We start from the raw sequence: 6,000 nt of genomic DNA, 5'->3' as shown, positions 1-6,000 counted from the left end.
GCCATGGGCAGGGATACCTCACACTAAACCATCCCACCCAAGGCTCTGTCCAACCTGGCCTTGAACACCGCCAGGGATGGAGCATTCACAGCTTCCTCAGGCAGCCCATTCCAGTGCCTCACCACCCTTACAGTAAAGAATTTCTTCCTTATATCCCATCTAAACTTCACTTGTATAAGTTTTAACCCATTACCCCTTGTCCTATCACTACAGTCCCTAATGAAGAGTCCCTCCCCAGCATCCTTATAGGCCCCCTTCAGATACTGGAAGGCTGCTATGAGGTCTCCACACAGCCTTGTGAATCTTAAAATACAGCTGACTTGCATGAATACTGTAGTTCCTCAGATGTTTTGAAAGATAAGATAGATTAAATATGATATAAAAAGAATCATAAAACATGCGGTGATTTTCTTTACTTTTACTACACGGTTACAGTAACAGGATTTAAAGATTGCACAGTGGAGTTGTAATGCACAACCTGTATCTGTCCCTTGCTAAGTGCAGAGGTTTCAAATGCTGCTGTTTACAGCAGCTTCCACTTCTTTTAGTCATGCTTACTAAGCACAGTTTCATTTTCCACCTAAGTATATTTGTATAAGAGGTTTTAGGTATTCCTGGTCCTTTCTGACTATGCTGTACTGGAAAACAGACATTATGTTAAGAAGTGTAAATGACATGATAAAGCCTGAGATAAGCAGGTCAGTATAAACAAGTACACAAGAGCCAGACTGCAGTGAAGCATCTTGTCATCTCAGTGCACAGGGATTTACACATCAGCACTATTCTGTTTTCACACTGGGAGAAATTTTGCTATGTGAAAGCTTGCAGTAAGTTTCTCAGCTGGGAAACAAAATGAAAGCAACAAGCTGACCTGGTCACTTGCAAATTGAGCTGTATAATAAATTATATAGAATCATAGAATCATAGAACGGTTTGGGTTGGAAAGGACCTTAAGATCATCCAGTTCCAACCCCCCTGCCATGGGCAGGCACACCTCACACTAGACCATGTCACCCAAAGCTCTGTCCAACCTGGCATGAACACTGCCAGGGATGGAGCATTTACCACTTCTTTGGGCAACCTGTGCCAGGGCCTCACCACCCTCATGGTAAAGAACTTCTTCCTTATATCTAGCCTGAATTTTGCCTGTTCCAGTTAGAACCCATCACCCCTTGTCCCTTGTCCTATCACTACATTCCCTAATGGAGAGTCCATCCCCAGCACCCTGGTAGCCCCCTTCAGACACTGGAAGCTGCTCTGGGGTCTCCTCACAGCCTTCTCTTCTCCAGGCTGAACAACCCCAACTTTCTCACCCTACAGGAGGTGCTCCAGCCCCTGATCATCTTCGTGGCCTCCTCTGGACTTGTTTCAACAATTCTGTGTCCTTCTTATGTTGAGGACACCAGAACTGCACACAGAGCTTCAAGTGGGGTCTCATGAGAGCAGAGTAGAGGGGCAGGATCACCTCCTTCAGTGGGGACAGGCACAGAACAGTCTGGATCGTGTGGTAAACTGGGCCCATTCAAAGCAGCTAATTCAGGCAAATATAAAGCCCTAAGAAGTTTTGAGCTGCTTTTCAGTGTTGAGACTTCTTTGGTGTGTCTGATGAACATATTCCCTTCCTACCTCAGCACTCTGTACATGAAAATGAATGCTGGATCTACTTTGCATATAGTTTGTGTACCCAAGTAGTGCCCAAGCCTGGTTATTTACTTCTGTAAGCTGAAGACTTCTGCAAACAATTGCTTCATGAGAGAACTGTGTGACACAGGGAGCAACAGAAATACGTTTTATAATGATTTCCCATCAATAGCTATGTAGGAAAATTTATCATTTAGTAGCATTTAGTCATTTTTTTTCTGTATTGCATTGGAATTATGCTAGTTTTGACTAAACACACTATTAGCCATCACTTGATCCCCTTTGAACCCAAGTATCTTTTACATTTTTTAATAACCTTGCTGCTAACACATCAATAGTTAACATCTGTGGTAAAAAAAAACCTTGTAATTGAGTTTCATTCAGTCAAAAACACATATAGAGCTTCCAGCCCTTATTTAGAGAGTTTGTTTTGTCTGGGTTTAATTTTATTATGAAACTTAGCCAGCCTGTAGGCTTAGATCGAATGGGAATTTCTCCTCCCCTCTGAGCAAATTCCTTTGGGAAAAGGAAACCTAAATAAAAGCAAAGCAATAACTTTATAAACCTGCCTGATAAGCAGTAGGAACCACAGCTCTGAAATCTGCAGAGTGGGCCCCTCTTAAGACAATAAAACTCTCTCTGAGGCTCCTGTTCCCACACAGGACTCTTGCTCTGGGTTGCTACTGCTCTAGATACAGTTCTGCTCTCCAAAGTTAGTTTGTAACCAAAAAGGCACGTGAAAGATATTGCTGACTCCTCAGCAGTACCCTGGTTTAACTGTTGCTATTTTATAAGTCAAAGTATTTTGATTCCATTCTTTTTCTAACCACAATCCTCGCATTTTAAATCTAGGAACTGAAAATGGTTGGTAATAGTTGGTGTTTCTTTTTCTCTGCACCACCAGTGTAATAGGATCTGCTTTCAGCTTAAGCTCTATGCCTGCTCTTGCTGTCATGTTCTCAGTGGCATTCGAAGTTTCAGACCATTCGATGAGAGCAGTCAGGAACTGATTGATGAATAGATCTGAGGTAATGTAGAAGGGAAGTTCCCAGTTTAGGGGAGCAGGGTGGCAAAGCCAGTGAGATGTAGGACAGGTATTGGAAAAGTGGGTAACAAGAAGATGGAAGGACACAGGGCTGGGGTACCAGGTTTGGGGAAACAGGAGCATGTCTCCACTTGTGTGATTTGATTGCCTCTATAGGAATGGTCAGAACAAGGCACAGCTGCAAGGAGGCACAGCTCATCTTTGGAGCTCAAGAAGAACTAACATGTGGTATCACCCCTGCTTGGTTTAGGACACTGGGGAGAAGCACTGTCTTTCTTTTTACCTGGAGATAGAACAACAGGGCACGGTACTAGCTGTACTTCCCTCTAGGATTTTCCACAGAGGGAGCAGCAAGGATTGGCTTGGTCAAAAGTCCTCAAGTAGGTGGGCAAAGGGAGGAAATCTGGAATGGGAAAGGCTGGGGAGATGTATCAGGGGTAACAAAAGTGATACAGAGGAGGAAAACTCTGCCTGAGACAGTCCTTCAGTGAGGAAGCTCTATGTCCCCACAGCATATCTATACAGGAGTTGAGGCCTGATCATACCAATCAGCTGATCTTCTTTTTCATACAACTGTCTGGTTGTGTGTATTCTAAATACACCTGTGTCTGGATTTATCTTTCTGAGGGCTGGAAAGCAAGAAGCAGACGGAAAAGGTGCATTCAAACTTTCCAATTACAGCTGATGTAAGATAAAGAGTAATAAAAACCCAGAGAGATCTTGCATGGGAGACGTTTCCCTCAAACATAAAGAGCAACGTTAAGTGTCTTCTAAATCTGGATCCCCACACTGCTTGCAGGGAGGTGGAGGTCTCCCTCATCTGAGCAATCTTGTCGTCTAAAAATTCATGTTTGTGGAAGTGCTGCATGCCCCTTTGCTGGGGTGACTTTCCCTCCTCTCTTGCCTCTCTGTAGTGACTAGAAATTGTCACTCCAAACTCAGCAGCTCCAGAGCTGACCTTTATTTACACAGCTCACAAACATCAAATACAAAGCCAGCTCCCTACGAATAAGATGTGATCTGCATATGATTATGCTGAAGCCTGATTTCAACTAGCCAGCTAACATCAAAGAAGGAGAAGAGACCCGAATCCAGATTTACAAGGAGATCACACCACACATGGTAGCTAAGGGGGTACTTATCTCTAAGAAATGTAAAGGCTGAGACCCACAAGTTAATTACAAGTTGGTCACGCTACAAGTTGCCAAGGTAAAGCTTACTCATGTATCAGAGATGGTTCAACACTTCCTTAAAGAGGTTGAGGTCTCAACCCTTATTTGATGGTGAGGAATTGTTATGCGGAGCTTTCAGAAACAGGTTGCCCAGAGAAGCTGTGGGTGCCCCATCCCTGGCAGTGTTCAAGGCCAGGTTGGATGGGGCTTGGAGCAACCTGCTCCAAGTGGAGGGTGTCCCAGCCCATGCCAAGGGGTTGGAACCAGATGAGCTTTAAGGTTCATTCCAACCCAAATCATTCTGTGATTCATTGGTATTTTAGCAGCTGAAATCAACTATGCAGTATAGTCTGTTTGTGTGCATTTATTTTTGAGGGAATTTTGGAAGCTTTACTGCTGAAATTGACACAGAGTAGAGAACCACATGTACTGCCCCTGTTCCCAGGTTCCTCTAAGAGGCCACTGAAGGGTCTGGAGATTTGGTAGAAACCTACACAGGGTGATTGCAGCACACTGCTGATGGTGAATTGTGCTGTAATATAACAGCGACAGATATTTTTGGTACAAAGTTACCATGATAGAGTAAAAATCTGTTAAAATAATTTAGTAAGGCTTTTCCCACGCTAAATTAACAAGTATAATATGAAAGTCCTCCTTTTGCTGTTCCTGCCTAAGATAAGAACTTAATCCTTTGCTTATAGTTACTTATGCTTTAGCATGCAAACTTAGCAGTAGTCCCAATTCAATCTCTGGCTAACCAAAAAGGCATCCAGTGTAATTATGAAGAGCTTTGATGCAGTAATTGTCATGTAATTAGTGCTCATGTAATCTCATGTAATAACTGCTCTCAGAAGCAGTATTTTCAACTTCTTTTTTTTTACTTGGAGATCCTGAACAGTTGCTATGTTGTGTTACACTTTCCCATGTAGAATAAATATCTCATGTTGGTGAACAAGACTAGGTTTTATTCTGGTCCAACGTGGATTCTAATATATCACCACCAATTTAGAGTGGTGAGGCACTGGCACAGGGTACCCAGAGAAGCTGTGGCTGCCCCATCCCTGGCAGTGTTCAAGGCCAGGCTGGACCGGGCTTGGAGCGACCTGCTCTAGTGGAAGGTGTCCCTGCCCGTGGCAGGGATTGGAACTGGTTGAGCTTTAAGGTCCCTTCAACCCAAACCAGACTGGAATTTTGTGATTCTCCCATCAGTTCTGTTTTTTCTTTTATCGCAGATATCTCTTTAGCTCTTCAGCAATACAGGATTTGAATACAAACTAAGTCAGCATCCTATGACTTGCCCTAAAACTTGGCTAAGCTGTTGAGGGCCTAGAGCTTATGTAGCATTGCAATGGCAGTGTAATAAGAAATGTATATGAATGCATGAAACAACTCCATATTATTTTAAAGCATTGTATTTTTGGGTCAAAAGGTCTCAATATGCATTTGACTTAGGAAAAAGGTAATTTCAACCCCTATGTAAGGGGTTTGGAGAAGTAAAGGCACAGAAAACTTGTAAACACAATGGTATCAACAAAACCTCTTTGGTGAATAGTGAAAAGAAACAGGCTTTCAATATTTGAAGATTTTTTTGGTTATACTTTGTTTATTCAGTTGAAATAACCATGTTGGGTGATTCACTGCACTTGTCTTATAATCTGTTATGCAAAAGGAGGTGATTTGGAAAGCAAATAATCTAATACATAACGACAAAGCATTGAGCTGCTACAGAAAACGCAGGCATACATAGGAAGTAGAAGCGTAAGAAACAAAGTTCATAGTTAGAAGAGAAAAAAATAGTGGGAATTGAATTTTCAGGGCCTTATATTCCCAAAGTCTTCCATCCATTAATTTCAGCAAGACAACTGAATAAACACTAAAACCTTTTCAATGTTATTTAGCTCCCCAGCCTGCTGAAGGCAGTGGCATTTCATTTTTAAGCTGTACTTCACTAACAAGGCAGAGCATTCCTTTCAAAAATGTCCTTTTCTTCACGGAGAAACTAATGCTATGTCAGTACAATGTCTTTAACATTGAAGTAATTATTTGCTGTCAGCAAAGGTTTATGAAATACTAGCTAGACACGGTGCAGCTTTAGGTCACAGAGATGTGTAAAAGTAAAATATGTCATGTAGTATTCGGGGT

Source organism: Lathamus discolor, chromosome 6, assembly GCF_037157495.1.
Source record: "Lathamus discolor isolate bLatDis1 chromosome 6, bLatDis1.hap1, whole genome shotgun sequence".
NCBI lineage: Eukaryota > Metazoa > Chordata > Aves > Psittaciformes > Psittacidae > Lathamus > Lathamus discolor.
This window is presented reverse-complemented; position numbering follows the sequence as displayed.